Below are 20416 nucleotides of genomic sequence, written 5' to 3' on the forward strand. Positions count from 1 at the left end.
TGCTATTTTTCTTTAATAAAGAAACGTGTTATTTTATAATTCAGTCAAAAATGTCATTTTTCTACACAATTTGAAAAAAACTGATTTTAAATTGGGATAAAAATTTTCATTCTTTGCATTCGTGCTAAACATGTGTCAAAGGTTCGTCCTCTGTCTTTGAGTAGTTTGTTAATCTGATTTTTTCTTTTATGTACCCATTTTAGGTTTTCTCATAAATTCGCTACTTTGTAGTCGAAAATATTTTTGCTCATTTTAAATTTTTATATCATTCGAAAACCCTTTTTTTTTTTACGTAAAACGGAATTTGTTCGAAATGTTTTATTAAATTATTAAAAGAAATTGTTTTGCTTTAAAATATATCAATGCTAAGCAGTAACGTAAAAGCTTTTTTGCCTCGAGAATTCGGCATCACGGTGCACTTAACGCAAATGTACTACAAAAAAATAACATTTTATAGTTTTCTACTGCACCAGTCCTGCAATAAATGTTCTAAGAACTTTCTTGCAATCTCTCGAAGATATAACAGACTTTTTTTTCTTTGATCTTATTCAATACACGTTAGATTCTCAAATAGCGTTGTTGTATAAATAAAAACGTTGGTTTGAAATCTGGATTGCATGAAATAGCTATGGAAAATAATGTAGTATGAAATTGATGGCGATGGCTGGAGCTTTGACTCAAAGATTTACTCACTCTTACAAAAAAAAAAAACAAATGTCTCACTAAGTAAAGCTCAAGTGATCCTCATTGTTTGTAGTTGAAGATGGGACCGCAAAAATTTTGGGTGTTGCTTTTAAGAGAGATCTGGGAATTGCCGGAGTAATATCTATTTAGCCTTTTGTTTGACTGCTGTAAGTACAATTCTCGCTGCTTAAACATGGGTGTAGCTGGATGTTATGACTAAAGATGGGACGATGCCACACATGTTTCCGATGACAAGGACCTGCAAGGAATCTTAATTTAAACTCCAGTTATTCATTTTGTATTATTTTTTCCTTAATAACAGCCATGTAAAAAGATTTTGAACAGTCAATGAGAGTTAAATTTGGTTTAAGCTCATCTCAATACGTAAATTTCTCTTTTATTTTCTATCATCGTGGTTAACCTAAACATTTTCTTTTAAAGTAAAACAAGTTACAAACTGTGTACAAACGCAACAAAACACAGGAAAATTACATAAGTACGCCGAATTATGATGAAGTATTTCTCGCATAAAAAAAAGAGAGTTTACTTTTGTGCGAAATACTAAAAACCAAATTTAACGTTAGAATCACAGATAGCCTTAAAAAAAAAGGTTGACAGTTGCTTTAGCAATTTATATGTCAGCTAGTATTCAGATTAAAAGTAACAATACCCTACTGTGTGAATTACAAATTTATCACATTTGGGGAAACTTTGAAAAAATTTTTTTTTTTTTTTTTAATTTAGTTAATTGCCAAACACGACTATAACAGCAACAACAACAAAACCTCGACAACAACAATAATATTAATTTTTCGCTCCATTTTTATCGATAATACGGACCTCTTTCCCTTTTTTCCTTTCGGCAATTTTGTTGAATTCATCAGAAATGCAATTGAATGTTGTAAATTCTGAAAGCTGAAAAATGTTTGCCCCGTTTCAAACTGTTGCATAGTCATTTTCACGAAAGTTCAATCTAAGAAAAATATTTTTAAATATATATAATCGCTTTCAAATATTTCATTATATTTACAGCTTTTAAAAGTTTCCAATTTATAGAATATTTGACTGTTATTATAGTTATACAAATATTTTAAACTTCTACGATTTTTGAATTCACAGAACTTTTTTCAACCTCTTTTGTAGATTTATCGTATCCCCTAATTTCAAGTTCCATTTAATTGTTCGATCGCTTTGTTGTGTGAAAATGTGTTTTTGTCTATCATTTACTTTATGATTGAGTTGCAACCAATTGCAGTAACGTCATGAGCTGTGAAATATGTAAAGAAATTCAAATTTTAGTATAATGCGTCAAAACTAGTGACCATTTTGAGCTGCCATTCGCTATAAAAATGTTTTTTTTTTTTATGATGTACTGTTTTATTTATTTATTATTATTTTTTTTTTCGCTACACACTTTTATGTCTTGTGATTTTATTCCACTATACCATCAAAAATTTACGATTTGACAGAATTTACGATCTTCAGATCTTTTCAGGCTCTTGGGTCCATTTTTAGGATCGTAGTTTTTTTATGATCGATTTTCTTAGCTCGGAACTTTATGTTTCAATTAGATTGTAAACGTATTAACGTGAAAAGACTACTTTGAATTCGAAGAGTTTTTCTAGTTTATTCTGCTATTGAGAATGACAACATAATAAGAATATCACTTTAGGTTTCAGAAAAGAGAACTTACTATTTTGTATTTTGCGGAGATAGGGAGTCGATAACAGTTTCTATCTTTATAACTGCGATTGAGGTTTTAACTAGTGTGATAGAAAATTAACGAGTTCCTAAATTTTTGGCCTTTAGAAGATTGCGACAAATATGTAAAGTTCTTGCTGATTTAGATGTCCTTAACGGGCCTGTTTACACTACGGCCGTCCGTTCCGTCCATCCCGAGTTTTTCCACCCGAAGCAGGTTTTCTTTGCTGGTTGCCATGACAGCAAGCCATCTTGGACGGGACCGATTTCGATCAGAAGAACCTTGATATCTGACGGCCGTCACAAGTAGAACATCATTTCATTGGTTCCCGCCTGGTGGGTGATTTCAGCCACGTGATTGATGTGCGGCGAACGTATGTGAATGCTGCTCTGTTTTCGTCGGCAGTCCGTCACGTCAAAAAACGGGATGGACGGGACGGATGGCCGATAAGTGAACTGCCCTTGCTGTAGTGCTATTTTTTTTTCTTACAGAACATAAAAATGGAAGAGTGGAGAGGGGTCTGTGTGTAAATTGAACTGTCTTTGTCGTAACTTAGAACTTACAAACAAATGTTTGCTTTTCATGTACTACATTTTATATTTGCTCTAGGTCTGGACATTACCAAATCATGCCAGTAGTTACTTAAAATTTTTATAATTTTTTTTATTCTTGAAATGCTCTTTACCAGTGTGTTACTGGATTGCAAATATAGTTGGCTCTCTGTTTAACGACGCTCTATTTAACGACTTTCTCTATTTAAAGACGACTTTTCACGGTCCCGGTCTTTGAAAGTTGTTAAATAGAGACCCAACTGTTTTAGTAAAGGTTTCTTCTCTTACGTGATTTAGTAAAGTTGAGGGTTCTAATTTCTCGAGATGTCACACACCTTTCCTTGGTTCAAACTCTCACCATTATTTTGCCCTAAATACTTAGAATACCCGCATATTTTTAATCAAGACATTCATATTCGTGTAACATTCATTCCACTTTTTTCGTTAGATGTATTTTAGATAAAGTTTCTTGAAAAAAACCGAAGATGTTATCATCGGGAAGGAGAAAGAAATCACACCACATATTTAGGATGACACGCCCAAAAGCGTGAGTCCTCAGTTTATGCTCATTTGTAGGAATTCTAATAGCGAAAGTTCACGCTTCGCGGAGCGTAAGTTCTGATAAAAAAAGTTTGATGGCGTTTTTCTCAACTTGTATCGGTCATGCACGTTCGAGTGAGTAAAAGTTCGAATTCTTTTCTTTTATTTTTCAGAGAAAAGTTGTTCAAAAAAAGTAACTTCCATGTTGTTACAGTAAGTATTTGTGTAAAGTAGTTACAGTTTTGAAGTGTTTCCGGAAGTTTTGTGTCATGTTCATTGAACGATATCTGTGGCTACGAAATTGCAACTATTTTCTTTGAGTATTACTCAACCTTTAAAAAAAAAATATATATATATATATATATATAAGTCGAACCTCGTTATCACGACACCTTTGGGACTGTCAACAAAGTGTCGTCATAGCCGGAGCGACGTCATAACCGGAATATTTAAAAATTCATAATTATACATTTGTTAACATTAAAATTAGATTTAATGAAGAAAATAGTAGTATGTATATATACATTTTAAATTAGATTTAACTAATGTAAATTTGAATTATTGGTAGATATAAAAAAAATATTTATTTCTTAAAGAAATCTTCACTTATTATTATTATTTTTTGTGTAACTAAAAACTTTTCTAACTAAATAACTTTTCTATAGCATTTTTAACACTCCTCTTTTCCACGAAAGTATCAGCAAGAAAGAAACTAATTCAAGACTCTCCACCTGCTTTGAATTCCTTTCTATTGTCCCTCTTGTCAAAGTATGAAACCTGTACCTTTCAGAACTTATCTACTTGCCCCCCCCCCTCCCCATTCTTGAGGTGTCATGCCTGGTCCTCTGGTCATGCCTTTCCTCTTGCAGAGTCCGAAGTTCCTACAACAAACATTTCCTGACAGAGGCGTAGGAACTATATAAAAGAAGGGGGAGCTGGGGCTCATGATAGGGATGCAAGGGACAGAAGCAGTAGCACCACCAGATTTTTTTTTGGGGTTGGAGCACTTGAAAAAAATTTGCTTATTTGAAATGATTGTCGATCATTTCGTCTTCCTCTCTCTTTTCCAGTAATGTTTCCAATCATATCTAATATATAAATTCAGGCAGTCAGAAGCAACGGGATGTAAGTGGACTTCAAGCTTTGAGTAAAACGTATCAAGTAAGCCTTCATTGATTTTTTTTCTAAATCATGCTGTACAGCAGCACCTACCACGGCTATTAGTACAATCTCTTGCCCCAAGACAGAGGAGAGGTCCCTCTACTATTTGAACTGGTTATCTCCAAATTTTTAATTTTGCCACTTACATCTTTTTGCTTCTCACTGCCTCAATTGTATATGGAGAGAATGAGGTAATAAAGCTTCTGGTTTTTGAAAGGGGGTCGGCCAGTTCTCGAAGATGCGCACGTATCAATAGGGGGGTCCTGGGGCTTTAGCCCCAGAAAATTTCTGAAATCTTAGTTCTAAAAACGTAGTTTTAGACGGTCTTTGGTAGTGTTAAGGAGAGAAAAAGTTGAAATGCCCTCCCTGGAAAATTTTCGAATTTATGTCTTTAAAACGCGAATTCAGACCATATTTATGACGATAGGAAAAATGATATGACTCAGGGATTGTCCTCGATCGATTTACATCTCTTTCCCAATATTTCAAAATTGAAGTTCTAAAAACGCAATTGAAGACAGTCTTGAATGATGTCAGGGAAAGGGGGAGGTTCTAATGCTCTCTGGAATTTTTTAGAAACTGAAGTCTTAGAGAGCGTTCCTCAATGAGGTTATTGGAAAAGATTCCTTCTCCTTAAAGTTTTAGAAATTGTAGTTTTAAAAACTGAATTTTCATCCTTCTTTTTTGATATCAGAAAGAAGAGTTTCAGGTGTCGCTCTCCGAAAATTATTCCAGATAGATCATATTTGTTAATGTTAGAGGCATAGCAATGTTTTGAAATTGAAGAGAATATTATATAATCTATGAAATTGTGGAGGTCAAGGTATTCAGTCATGGGTTCTCTTCCGGGAATTTTCAGGAAATCGCTCTCTAAAAACAAATGTTGCAAGGCTTTTTAAAATTTTAGGAGGTAGGGGAGGGCTTCTGCAGCGTAGCATTTAGAAGATTTTCTTTTATGAGAACTAGAAACAGAGGAATAAGTAGAGAAACAGTGCGCCTGAAATGTGTTTAAATAAAATGTTCGTTGTATAGTTCAGATAAATGTTAGTAAAAGTACTTCAGAAAAACTATGAAATATTGTTGGTGCTTTTTTCTAACAATAATAAGTGAAAAGGAAAATTTTTAATCGTAAAAATGGATATGAAAAAGTTTCCCAGAACCTCAAATATTTTGAGGGGTGCTCGAGTGCCCTCTTCCACGTGCATTTTTTTTAGCATGAAAACATAGCTGTGACAAAAATAACCCCTTAATTTTGAGAAAGAAAAAAGAAGAATAAATGTAACTTCATAAAGTCTAAATATACAAAAAAAAATTTGTTTTCAATAAACTCGCACTGTTTTTAACATCGTAACAGTGTTTACAATTATTAAAGTTTTTTTTTTATTTTTTTTTTATATATATTCTAATGAAGATTTCACCGATTTTGATTAGTGAGAATTTTTGTTTCTGTGTCGTAGTACCTTAGAATTCTTTAAATTATATTTATCTTTGCAAATTTTTAACTTCATGAAAAAATAAATCCCTCAGGGTTTTAGATATAACAAAATAATGGATAAAAAGTTTTTTTTTTTTAGTTTTTACCGTGGGATAGTTCTGGAAATTGTGTGTTTTTTTTTTTTTTTTAATCACAGTAATGATATGTATCCGCAAAAGTAATTTCTGGGTATGTCACTTATTTAGGTTGTTTCTTCTGACAATATTTACAATCAAAAATAATAAATGTAACTTTTATAGAATTTTAAAAATTTGTTCGAAGAATTTGTATCTCAGGCTTTTAGTCTATGTCCCCTGTCAGAAGATCACTTTTGGTTTCGATAGACCATCGAACAATGATATTTTCGCTATCTGATCGTATCTTTTGATCGAAAACATGGAATTTAACAGCCGAAACATACGATCATAATCCCTCGAAAATTAGTTTAGAACTATTTTTTGTTCTAAAACTACATTGCTAATCTTTTGAGAACTCGCTAAAGAATTTTCTTTGGTCGGGGCTGAACTTTTTATGAAGAAATGAAAAAAATAAAAAAGAGAAAGAAACGATGGATAAAAAATGCTAAATAAATATGTTTGTACATTGGGCTTTTTTCTTTTCTCCCCCCTCTTCTCTCTCTCTGCATTGTTTTTTCTTTTCTTTTCTTTTTTTCCTTTTCTTTCTTTCTTTCTTTTTTTTTTTTTTTGATAATTGCAATACATAAAAATATTATATGACCACTCGGTATTTTAGTTTCGCTTTCGTGTCATATTTTGCAAGTTTATTTTAATCAACGAATCTAAAAGGATTCGCTGGAAATTCTTTAAATAGCGTTCGGGAGGTCAGATAACTTAAAATGAGATAAGTTTCTGTAAAGCTAAAATTGAGTAAGTTTACCTTAGAAACCATCTTTTTGATACATGTCTGGAGCACCTTCATATTTCAATGCCAAACTGACTCACAATTATCTCTTTTTAGCGAAAGAGTGAGATACAAATGGCATGCAAAACTAACATTTAAACTGAGCTACGCTACAGTGTAATGTGCAATACACGTGCGAAAGACGAGCTCGAAGTGGAGAGGGCGGAAAACAACCCTATGTAGATAACTTGTCTTAAATAATACTTTTTTTCTTCCGGGAATCGAGAGGTTTGCAAAGAGGGAAACCCAAATGTACTGATCATACTAACCGCTCCAACTCTCCCCTTTCTTTGTCGGTTATTATATGGAAATTCCTAGAAAAGGTAGATCGCATTTTTGAAATCAGATTTGAGGTAGACAATGTACTGCAAAAAGCTATACTGTGAGAATTTTTTAGGGGGAGCTGAGCCGGTCTGAAATATTATAGAGGGAGCTCAAGCTCCCCCAGCTCCCCCGCTTCCTACGCCTATGTTTCCTGATGTTTTCATTATTTTACAGAAAAGTTAACAATTGCTAAGAAATATTTGATCCAGTCGGCGCTGTTCGAAGTGTCGTCGTAACCGGAGGTGCACCAAAAAGACTGTCGTAAAATCCGGAGCTACTTAACGTTAAAATTATGTGGCATAGGTTCGGGACTTTGAAAAAGTGACGTGACATCCGGAGTGTCGTGAAATCCGGGTGTCGCGATAACGAGGTTTGACTACATATATATATATATATATATATATATATATATATATATATATATACTCTAATTAGAGGAATAGCAAGAACAATTCAGACACAGATCAACTTGATAATATCGTAACAATATTTTGTATTGCATAAAAAAGAAGAGAAAATAAATCTAATCAGCAGGACGTAAAAAAAAAAAAAATTATGAAATATTTTTGAAGGAAGAAAATTTTTATTTTTTAAATTTAAATTAGACTTTTTTTTAAATTTATAAAAGTACTTTGGAAACTTCAGTTTGTGAATTATTTACATTTACAAATGTTATTAAATTTGACAAAGCTATTTTCAAAAATTACGAAACTTTTGTTTCAAATATTGCTTTATCAAAAAACACTTTTGTACCGTGATGTAAAGCCAATTTAAATGCATGTAATTCAAATCAAATTTAATACAGGTGACATAGTGCACTACAAAAAGATAAAAAATATTGAAAAGAAACAAAATGAGTTACATTATACGATATAAAAATTAAATGAGAGTGAAGTGAAGGAAAAACAAAATTTAGCTTCAATTATTTTTTGCTACTAAAATATTATTTTTTAAGAACACGCTATAGCAGATTTTGAATAAAGTTTTACATTTTATGTTTTAAAATGGTTATGTTAAACTCAGTTAACTAACCTAGACAACTACGTATTTTTATCTGCCTATGGTAATTTTTTTTGAATTGTGAGTACGTACGTTATGTGTATGGAATAGTGCCAAAATAAATATCTTTAGATGTTAAAGGTACTAAGATAATTCATGCTTATCTGATGGGCATCATATGGAGAGACCCCGGTATCGTGATTCCGCAGGCGGGGAAGAAGTGGTGATAGCCCACCACCTTCTGCAATTCCAATACATTCTTCGGGAGCTGAAATATTTTGTTTAAGACATTATTTTGTACGCACATCAAATATTAGACTCGAATCATTTTTATATAGTTGCATCGAACAGTGGTACTTCCGTCATAGGTGTGGTGGGACACCCAGGTTCAAAAATACTAGGTATGAACGGTGTAGAATACATTCCAAAATAATAATAAATCAGTTCAGATAAACTATTTATTTTTTATTTACTTTCCTCTTTTTCTTTAATCTCATCTTTATAACACAAGAAATAATATCACTCATGACCTTAATATACATGTTAGCTCAATCAGATTCATCAGCCACTATGTATATGGATGTGCAGCAATCGCCGCGAACATTATGTACATAATTAATACCAATTTAAAGAAAGGAGATTATACTTATCAATATCACATTTTACGAAGGAGATAGGGTCCCGATTTTCGAGTCGATGCCGACGGCACGCACCCATTCGCCACCAAAAGTAGCGGGTCAAACTCAAAGATAACACGAACTAAAAAAGAATGCTTCACAATCCCCACGCCATGCCGATCTGACTCCCTTCCATGACGCGACCCCGTAGCATCAAAAAAAACCGTTGCCAAACGGGAGAAAAACTCCCTTTTGCCCGTAAGAGACAACACAACTCGATGGACCTGGAGCGCCGCCACTTCGAGTGAAGTAGAGGCAAAGCCGATGCATTGTACGGATCGAAGTGGGGTGGAGTCGCGACGCAGAATGAGGTAACTGATCAAGATTGCAGGCGGGAGTGCTGCAAATGAGAGGAATTAACAATCGTGGTACTGGAAGTTACCACATCCTCCCTTTCGAAAGGATGAAAAAAAAGAGGAACTCCAAGTGGGAAGACACAGAAGTGTGGAATGGAGCATTGTCGAGGATGTACAATAGTGAGCCAAGGAGGTGGTAGCACCAGAACCCAGGGCAGAAGTTGTCGGCATACAAAAGAGACGAAAGTGACAGAGTCTCATGGTCAAAACGTGAATACAACCAGAATGCGGAAGAAATGAAAACAATATATACATGACAAAGAAAATCGTGTGGGAATACATTGCATGCGTCATGTGTACATAGGTATTGGGGAATATAGCAAGCACTGAAAACCAAAATGACAAACAGAAACGACTTATATTATGATACATGTGACACCCTTCATTGGTACACATAACACAAAAATACTGTCATAAATTTTTCTCATGATTAAATAGCACATACTACACTTCATTCTGTCTTAAGCTGCAGGAATACCAATTGACAATTAAATACCATTTCAACAAATTGTTCCTGGAAAAAAATGTATATACATATAACAATTCAATTATGTACAATTTACACGTCCAACAATACATGTATGCAAAACAACAAGTAGAATTAAAAAAACATTTCGTACATGTGGTGGCCAGCCACAATTTGTAAAAACATATGAGAAGTACATACATAAGAAACATTACAATTGAGTACTCATAAAAATGTGTCAGGTAAAACCAGAATATGCAACAAACATATATGTACTAAAACCAGTTGCACAAAACAATATGGATCCTTAAAAAACAAATATTGAAAATATAAAAAATACCAAATGCATGCAGGAGGGAAAAGACATTAGCGCTGCAGAGACATTAGGTCGCACAGAGGACGGAATGCTAGGGATCCCAAGCAGGAATAGGAATGCTAAAAGATTTAAATGCACAATAAATAATACAAATCTTACGAATTGTTGCTAAGGCATTCACATAAAAAATATTGACTGTTGCTAAAAAAGAAAGATAACTTTGACCTGGGCACATAAATACATTTGGAGTGCAGACAGAAAAGATATGTATTATGGCATATTAAGAGTACCAGGAAAAGTCCACAGGATTTTTGTATGGTTGAAATCCAACAAGTAGTGTGGCTGTTGAACACAGGAGCAGGTGTACCAGACGATCAAACAGAAGCCTAGGATAGCTTGAGCACACAAGTCCTCATGGCACGGAACGGGAAAAAAACATGCAGCTGACACACGGGCACATTGGAGCATATGGGGTCGCAGGGGTGTCTCACCATCACTGGGTAACCACAGCATAGGACAGGCCTCGTCCAGGTAGGAAGCCTAGATGATTGGATCCAGGGTGATCAATTCCGGAACAGAACATCGAGACTCAGATGAGGAGCAGGGCAGGTGGTTCGATGGGTCACTGTTGCAGACTTACGGTGAGCTCCAAATCATCCCGCAGGTCGAAGCCGGCACATGACACAGGGGCGTTGCGGCAGGAGGACTAGATGGGCTGCTTGGAGGCACGGGGACGCAAATTGTATCTAGCTGCTGAAGGAGCAGAAACTTGGATAGGGCTCGGGCTATTGTCATTTTCTGCAGAGGAGAGAGGGAGATTAGAGGCAGAATTCACTGGATTGTAAGGAGGAGGAGGAGTGGAGGCTGCAGGGGCAGTTATTGATGGGTTGCCGTTGGTTTCATTGATATTGGATAGATGGGGTGCCCGAGGAGGGACCAGCAAGATTCTATCAATGTGTACCTTAAATTTGTGGCTGTTTGGGATGTTGGATTTCTGGATTACAGCCACGACATTAGAAATCATTTTTAAGATGCAGTAGGGTCCGCCGTATGATGGTTTAAATTTGTCTTTTGATTTCAGATACACCAGGTCTCCTTTCTGGAATGTGCGAAGCTTTGCCTTAGGGGCTTGGCGTGCGTTCTGTCTTCTTCGCTTCACCAGTGTGTTCTGGTACGCCCTGTCGTAAATAATCTTGAGCTCGTCAAGTATTTTGTGCAGCTCGAATGCTGCATTGAGTGAAAAGTCTATGTTTACGTCGATGGTGTCTGTGAGTAAGGATAAGTTCCTCCCAAAGTGAAGGACATTAGGTGGAGTTTTAGTGGTCGAGTGCATGGTGGCATTGTAGATTGCTTTGTGGACTGCTATAGCATATTCAAAAGACTTGTTCTGAGCCATAAGGGCGTTGACTGAAGATTTGATCGAGGAATTGATCCTTTCGCTCAAACAGTTGGCTTTGGGATTGCCCGAACATGTGTGCCTCAACTGTATACGAAACAAGTCTTTAAAGGCGTTGAAGACTTCTGCAGTGAACTGTGGTCCGAGGTCTGCAAGCACCATCTCTGGTCTGCCAAATGTTGTCACATATTGGAAAAGCTTCTTGACAACGCATGTGGCAGAGGTGTTTTCAAGAATGTAGAGTTCGATGTGGCGAGAGAAGGCATCTATGACGGTTAAAATTGATTTCCCGTTTGAAAATGGGCCAAGCAAATCCATCGAAATTAATTTCCCTGGAGCGTTAGGCGTTTCAGGAGTTTGGAAAGGTGCCTGCGGAATCTTGTGATGTTTAGATTTGATACATATGTGACAGCTCGCTATGTAATTGATGACATCAACCGACATGTTCTCCCAATAGAACTTGTTTGACAAAATTTGATAAGTCTTCGAAACACCGAGGTGGGTGAGATGGGCGATTGCAAGTGCCTTGGCTTTTAACGTGTTGGGGACAACAATTTTGAAATCTGCATTAGTAGGATCCGTACAGGGTTTCTTGGAAAACAACAAAATTTTTCGTTCTGGGTGTATGCAGTAGTGTTTCCATTTCTCTAAGTTAGTCCGGTTTAGTATGTCATTGTAGATTCGAGAGAGCTTGGTGTCGTGGAGCAATTCTTTTAATAGCCCAGTTTCAGTAATTTCTAATTCAGCATCTCCTGTGGTGTCTTGAACCAAGGTAAGGACTGTTTCTATATCCTTAATTATGCTAGGAGGATGTGATTGGATAAGGTTGCATTCTGTGGGATTGGGAATAAATTGAGGGAGACTGGAGCTGGATATTCCTGCTTGCTCTGGTGAGATTTCAACAATTTCTGGTAGCATGACTTCATCTTCTGGCGTCAGGTCAACAACGGGAGTTATCTCGGGATCGGTCAGGATATTTTGGTTGTCAGCGACACTTGTCTGATTGCATGGTGTCCTTGAAATAAAGTCCGCTAAGCGATTTTCCCTCCCCGGCAGGTGGACGAATCTGTATTGGTATTCGCTCAAGCTGAGCAACCAGCGAGTTGTGAGGGATGCAGGTGATGTTGTTTTTGAGTAAACCTTGAGTGGGGCACTGTCGGACAAGATATAAAAAGCACGGTTGTACAGGATGAATTTAAATGCGTGTATTGATTTTACAATGGCCATAAGTTCGACCTTGATTGCAGGATACCTCTTCTCACTCTCAGAGAGAGTCTTGGAAAAGTATGAGACAGGTTTTAAGACGTCTTCCTCTTTTTGCATTAGTACCCCTGCAATTGCAACTAAGCTTGCATCCGTGTTAAGATAGAATTCTTTGCCCCAGTCAGGCTGAATTAGGAAAGGTTTCTTAAAAAAAGTATCTTGAAGTTTCATGAATGCATCATTACACTGTTTAGTCCATATGAAGGAAGACTTTGGGTGGGTGAGACAATTTAGGGGGTGCACCAGGTTTGAGTAATGGTGGATTAGGTTTCGGTAAAAGGCACACAGTCCTAGGAATCTTTTAAGTTGTCGCTTGGTAGTAGGGGGTGGAAAGGAGACAATTTTGGAGATATTTGCTTGAATGGGATGGATCTTTTTTGCAGAAATTTCGAATCCAAGATAGTTGATTGAGGATTTATATAGCTCGCACTTCTTCGCAGAGAGAGTCAGGTTAAACTTGGTTAAGACGGAGAATAATTTGGACAGTTTTCTTGTCATATCGGTGAAGGAGTCAGCACACAGGACAAAATCATCTTGATATGCGAAAATTCCAGGCTCATTTACTTCCTCTAGGACGCAATCTACCAGATTTTGGAAAATAGAGCTTGCGGTGCGGACCCCGAAGCAAAGACGTTGATATTTAAAGGTTCCAAAAGGAGTGACGAAAGCAAAACGGTCTCTATACTCCTCAGGAAGGTGAACTTGGTGGTATGCACTTTGTAGATCAAGAGATGAAAAATAGCGGTATTGGGAAATTGCATTAATGATTGTTTGGATCTTCGGAAGTGGGTAGCTAGCATGGCAAATTAAAGCGTTGACCATACGTAAATCAAGCGCAAGCCTGTATTTGGGTGCGGTCACACCGTCACTGCGTTTCTTGACCAGGAGCATTGGGGAAGCCCACTCTGAATTTTCTCTGACTATTATTCCTGCTTCCTGGAGTTGATGGATTTGGTTACGCGCCTCTTCTATCATAGACTGTGGGAGTGGGAAAGGCAATGTGCGAATAGGGTAATTGTGGAGGAAGTTGAAGTTAACGGGGACTCTATCCGTGTGTCCCAAAGCCTTGAGTGATGTAGAAAAACATTTAAAATTATCACTCAACAGTGCTGACATTTCTTGAGCATGTTCAGGGGAGAGATGTGACAAATTAAAGTCCTGAATTTTTGTATCTTTTTTTTTATTATTTTTTTAAAAAGTTGTATGTACATTCTTTGAACATTTTTACAGCACTTTATGGAAGAAGCAATATTATTTTAAGTGTTTTATTTTTCATTTCGTACAAATATGCACATTTATAGCACTTTAGCATCAAACCTTATTTGCTAGAACTTTTCTTCAGAACCTTTAGTTGACGTCATAACTTAAGATTTATTCATTGTTTTCATTTGAAACTCCTGAATACGTCAATGGCTACTAAAAAAAAGTAATGCTTAATTTCACAATATCTATTGGTCACTGACTAAAAATTTGAATTTTTTGGTTGAGTAAAAAAAGAGAATTTGAACAGACAAAAATGATCAAGTCAGTATAAAAACAGGAGCAAAATCAATGGGGTTGTTTCCTTCAGTCAAAAGTAGTACTTTTAGTCATTGAAATTGATAGAATAAGCAAAAAATAAATAAATAAATAAATAAATAAAAAAAATAACATGAACCCAGAAAATTCTTTCATTTTCCCAACAGTTAATTTTTAATTAATTTTTTAAACTGTCCGATTTGTCAAACAAGGCCTGGTTTTGATGACGTCACAAATGATGCACTTTGGCGCATCTTTCTATTGAGTTTCCATGTTATGATAATCAAGAACCGAATTAAAATTGCGCTCTACGCTTGCTATCAACGATATCGTTGCCAATACACGTGAGTAAAGATGCGAATTAAATATTTTGCTCTGTGAATGGTAACACAGAATGGCATTTCATCATTTGTGATGTCATCGGCAAGAAATGTAAACAATGAAAACTTACCGACTTAAGTAATTTTTTGAAAATATTAAACTTAAACAAATTATTTAAAAAATAGTCAGATCCTATCTTTTTAAGCATGTTCTTTCAGAAAAAAAATACCTTTAAAATTTCGGAAACGACCCCATTATAAGGGGGAATAGTTGTATTGACTTAGAAAAGTTCTGAACTGGAGAAATTAATCCTTTTTAAAAGTATTCTAGGGTTTAAGATCAAAACTGAAATCTATCAATGATAGCAATAATTAAAATCACTGATTTAAATCAATTGATTTTAATCATTAACACCCTACTCATCAGAAAACAAATTTCAGGCCTTGCGAAATTTCCACGTAAGCTTTGAGTTGAAGTTTCAGTCTTTTAAAAATGAAAAGCAGAATTTTAGAAGTAAGTGGAACTGGTAACAGCAACTGGAATTTACAAATATTATCGGCAGCAAAACATGGTATAGTTAATATTTCTTTTGGTGCCTATGATATTGCTTCCGACAAGTAAAGAATAGTTCACGCAGATCATCCGTGAATCGGTGAAAAAAAAAAAATGAATAACTATTATTCTAGTGTAGATGATTTCAGCAAAAACTGAAACAGTTTGATAGAAAATTTCTTAAAGTACTTCACATAAACAAAAAAGTTTTCTCAAGGTAATTGGTTTCTTATTTGGAAGTATCTCAACCGAGTTTAAAATAATTGAGTTTCAGTTTGTGTTTCGCTTATGAAATAAGATTTTCTATTAAGAATGCTCTTGACCTTGATTAATTAAAAACTACCTGTAAGCGAAATTTCATGTATTGCGCTTAAGTTGCTCGCCACGTTGCTCTATATTTAATAGAAATGATAGTGTTTCTGATGATTTTGTTAACATTGTTAATTAGTTATTAAAGCCAACCTCATTCCCAAGTTTCATTTTTTTTTTTCAACACATAAAAAGGTATTTTTTTAGAGGTAGAGAACTTTAGGTTCAAATAAAACTCAGTTAAATGTTATTAATTGCCATGAATGTTGCTTTATTAGAAAGATAATTCTTTGTCATTTTTATTTAAATATGATTTCTGGCATACGGCCACCTCGGCTGACTCGGAGAAAATTTAATCGGTAAGTCCAATTTTCTCGCTTTTTGCAGCAATAGAGGCCATATGTCAGTAAAAAGGTGGCCAATGTTCTCTTCCAAGACGTCAATCGTCTCTGACTTATCGGTGTAGACCAGAGACTCCACATAGCCCAACAATAAGTAGTCCAGCTGTGTTGAATCGCAGGATCTTGCAGGCTAATTCACGGGTCCATCATGCGAAATTATTCGTTCACCGAACGGTTCTTTCAATAAATCAATTGTGACGCGCGCTGTATGGCATGTTGCTCCGCCTTGTTGTCTATTCATGATATGAAATGGCAAACCGAGCTGAACACAAAAAAAGTGACAGCTATCAAAATGGCACACATATCAAACAGTGTTGCCAACTTAAAGTTGTATACCTTTAAAAAAAACACCTTTTATATTGCAAAAATTCTGAGAACCATTTCTTGGAGGAAATGCCTCAAGGAAATTCAATCTTTAAAAGAATAGGAAACATTTAAATAAACTAACAATAAAATTATTATTATTATTATTATTTGTAAAGTGATGGTGAGGTTTAATTTATGAACATACGTGGCCATGGACTTATAATTATTAAGCTTTGAGTGAAGTGATAATATATTATTCAAATTATCTATTGTTAACCTGTTACAAAATTTCATTTCTCAACAGTTTCTAAATACTTCTAGAACAGAATTAGGAAATTCATTTATTTGCATTGTTGCAAGTTTTTCATTTTTGTTACAAAAACATCTAATTTTCTTCCAAATTCTGTTTACCTCAGGTAGTTTTATATTTAGTTTTAACGTCTGAATCTTTATTTAAATAATGTAGGGGGAGTACAGGGAAGTAGCGGGGCGAATTGAAATGGTAAAATATTTTCAGCTTGCATAGCCACTTATAACAATACCTTTACTGTTCTCTCAAATTATATTGATTCCATTTACAAAAAAAAAAAAAAAAAAAGAAAAAGAAAAAAAGAAAAGTGTTTTAATATCATGGTTCATGATATTATAATTATGCAAGTCATTTTCAAAGTTTGATATCCATTGTGATTCATCAAAAATGATTTTTATTATTGTAAAATGATAAAAGTTTTCGTATTTAACATTTTAAATATTGAGGTCTACTGAAGTCCAGTGTAGTACTTATGTTGTTAATTATAAGATTGCTTTTGTTTAAATGTTTAATGTAACTTTACAAGAGTACACACGGGGACGCGGGTCAGAGTGAGAGGGAGAAGTGAAATATGTCATTTTGTTTACTTACTCATTAATATATTAAATCTGTTGCGTGTTGTTTTGTTATTTATCAATTTACATTGCTTCAATTATTAATCCAATTATTCATTCATTCGTTCACTTTTTTTTATCCAGTTTATATTTTACTTACGCAATTACTTTTTCTCCTATTTTAATTGATTTATAATTTTATTTATTTGTTCGTTGTTTCATTATTCATTCATTTATTCAGCCTTACGTTTATCTACTCATTCATTTTATGAAAAAAAAATTCATAAGGAAATAGAAAATATTTCATGAGAAAATAACTTTTCACTTCTTTTCCCCGTGTATTTTTTAAGTGAAAATTTTTTACTTTTTTTTTTCTTTTTGTGGAGCAAATTTACTGCCTAAACGAAAAATATTTCAATGCAAGTTTTATTAAAAAATAAATAATAATAATAAAAATAAAAAAACATTACTCTTTCTTCATTGCCGAAAGTTTCAGAACAAATTTGCACTTTTTCCCTTTTAAAAAAGGGAAGTCAACTTTATCACTTCCCCCTAACCACATTCCCCGACTTTTAATGTGTACCAAAAATCGATTTTTAACCGTTACGCTTTTTACAGTAATTACTGCAAGAACTTATACAATGTAAACTATTATACCACTGAACCAGGAAAGAGTTAGTAAATTTTCTGTCCTGGAACGCCAATTCAATCTTGAGTCGTGATGTGAAAGGGCTCCCCCCTCCCCCTCTCAGAAAAACGGTGCTAGATCGGTGCGTTCTGGTGCGTTTCAGCAGCAAATTACTCTTGCACTGAACCTTTTGAGAGCAAAATCCTAGTATCACTAGATTTATTTATCGATATATGCATACATATAAAACATGACATACATTTTAAGAACATTTTAAATATAAATTCGAATAAAATTGAAAGAAAAATGAAAGAATAACCCCAAAGTGACTGGTCCTCCCCCGGATAAAGTATCAGTCCATGGTTCACGTTTTTCAGTTTGGTGATATTTCCGAGTTCTTGCATTTTGGTGTTGTTTCCTTGTTCTTACTTCTTGCGATTTCCATTTTATATTGCTTGTTTATTCATTGATGATGATGTCGTGTCTATATATGGCTCCGAAGCTGTCGTACACAACCTTTGCAACTTCGACATCTTAATATGTATAGAACAGGTCCACTGGGTCTTCTAAGCCGATGTTAAAAAGTTTGGCCTTGATTGCTGGACAGCTGAAGATGTGTTGACGAGACAGTGGGAAGCCACCTGGACAATGAGGACAAAAGTTGATGTAACTACGTCGTCCGTCCGCAAAAATCCTCATCCCCTTTAAGTGATTTGTCCTAAGTCTGGTTATAGTAGTCAATTTGGCTCTGTCACAGTTCAAATCCGGAATGGAGTTTCTTTTCGCTTGTTGACCGATTAGTCTTCTGCCAACAACAGCGTTGGGGCCATCGAGGGTTGGAATTGGATGGCTGAGGAGAATTACGGGATGCCTTTGTGAGCTCATCGGCCTTCTCGTTACCAAAAATATTTACATGAGCCGGTATCCATTGTAAAATGCAGGATCTTGGGGCAGCAATGATTTTGTTTGTTAGTTCAATGATCTGATGGCTAAGTTGACATTTGCCCTTCTGGATCGCCTGCAATGCTGATCAGCAATCAGAGAAAATGACCATGCCTCTGGAACTCTGATCCTCCCTAGAAAGATGAGAGCGCTTTTAATGGCGACGAGTTCGCATGTGCAGGTAGTCATTGATATATGCATATATACTTCTTTTTTTTTTTTTTTTGCCACTGGAAGTAAGTGTATATTTAACTTGTGTTAAAAGCGACGTAAAATCCAACACTTTGTTGAGAGTTCTGAGTTCTTAGGTATAAAAATAACTAAAGAAAACATTGTGCACTTTTGGCTATTTGAAAATTTTGTGAATTGTTGTTTCTTAATTGCACCCAAACAAATGAATAACTAGATATTCTTTGATTAAATATCTTTTTTGTAGTTCAACTAATTTGACTTTCATTTGTGATTATTTTGTTCATAAGAATATACAAGAAGCACACGGATTCACACGATGATTTTTTTTTCTTTTCACGCTTTTTATCAACTTAAAAAAAAAAAGTTAAATTCATTTTAAATTGGTGTAGTAAATTTCATAGTATCGTGGACTCTGCGCAGCTTATCCTACGGTGAAGTCCCTGCACAACAAAAGAAAAAGTTCGTTAAAGATATCGTTTTAAAATCACAAACGTATTGTTAAACGATATTCAGCTTCGGAAAATGGTTAAACATCGATTAGGATATCCTTCCCCTTCTTCAAACGTATTTGGGATTTTCAGTTTTCATGGTTTCATGCGATTTTCAGAGCAAAAAAAAAAAAAAAATCTTGCTTTAATTTTTAAAGGCAATATTTAACATGAATACTAGCAATTGAACATTTTAAAATGAAATTATTGAAAAGAAATCCTTAAAGGATTATTTTAAAAATCTTGTTCTGAACTTTAATCGTCTTAAATTGCGTAATATTTATGAGTGATGAATTATTTCACAGGAAGATAAATTTAGCAGAACACCTATCTCAGCTTTTGTTTATAATTTACAGCGTCATACAAACCGAAGATTTCATACATCTTATTTATAACTGATGTTGTACCTTGAACAATGTAAGCTTAAACCTTGCGTTGTAAACGTTATCTCTAGAAAAAATACCCAAATTTGTAATCTGAAACCTCATGTCGAGTTTTCTTCCTTCTATGAACAGGGTACGTTGATCTAGATCACGATATGTGTTTTTTCTTTTTAACCATGGATCAAAATATTGTAAAAGTTTTCAAAAAATGCTCTTTCAATTTTAGAATGTCTTGCTCAACATATAAAGTATGTTGCATTTGTAGCTTCAATTAACTAAGCTGTTGTCTAGGTCCCCCCTCTGTCTGCCAAAGTGTGCGTGCACACTCTGTGTGCGTGAGAAGTAAATTATTTTTTCCAGAACCTTAAAACATTGTTGTAAAACTTCAGAAATAAAATAAAGAACGAATCAAAAATTGCAGGAAAAATGTAATTTTTTAATGTAGCTCAACTCTACTAAAATGAAAAAAAAAAAAAAAAAAAAAAAAAAAAAACTATAAACTTTTTATTTTATTGAAAGCAAAAATACATTTTTTCACACCGCAGATAACATATATTTCTGAACCTTTCTATTCATGAAAGAATTCGAGAAAACATCCTAGTAAACTGCTTGAATACATTCAGATTGCTTTTCATAGCTTTTAGAAGTCAATGGAACTTATGAACATACGGTTTTAAAAGAA

The 20416-nt window shown here is 34.7% G+C and overlaps 1 protein-coding gene across 1 annotated transcript in view; it reads left to right on the top strand.

Annotated features, from left to right (window-relative positions):
- Positions 1-20416, top strand: part of LOC129233322 (brain-specific angiogenesis inhibitor 1-associated protein 2-like) — a gene marked incomplete in the record, with an annotated part of 125876 nt that overhangs the window by 88678 nt on the left and 16782 nt on the right.

This window comes from Uloborus diversus, chromosome 1 (genome assembly GCF_026930045.1).
Source record: "Uloborus diversus isolate 005 chromosome 1, Udiv.v.3.1, whole genome shotgun sequence".
Classification (NCBI taxonomy): Eukaryota; Metazoa; Arthropoda; class Arachnida; order Araneae; family Uloboridae; genus Uloborus; species Uloborus diversus.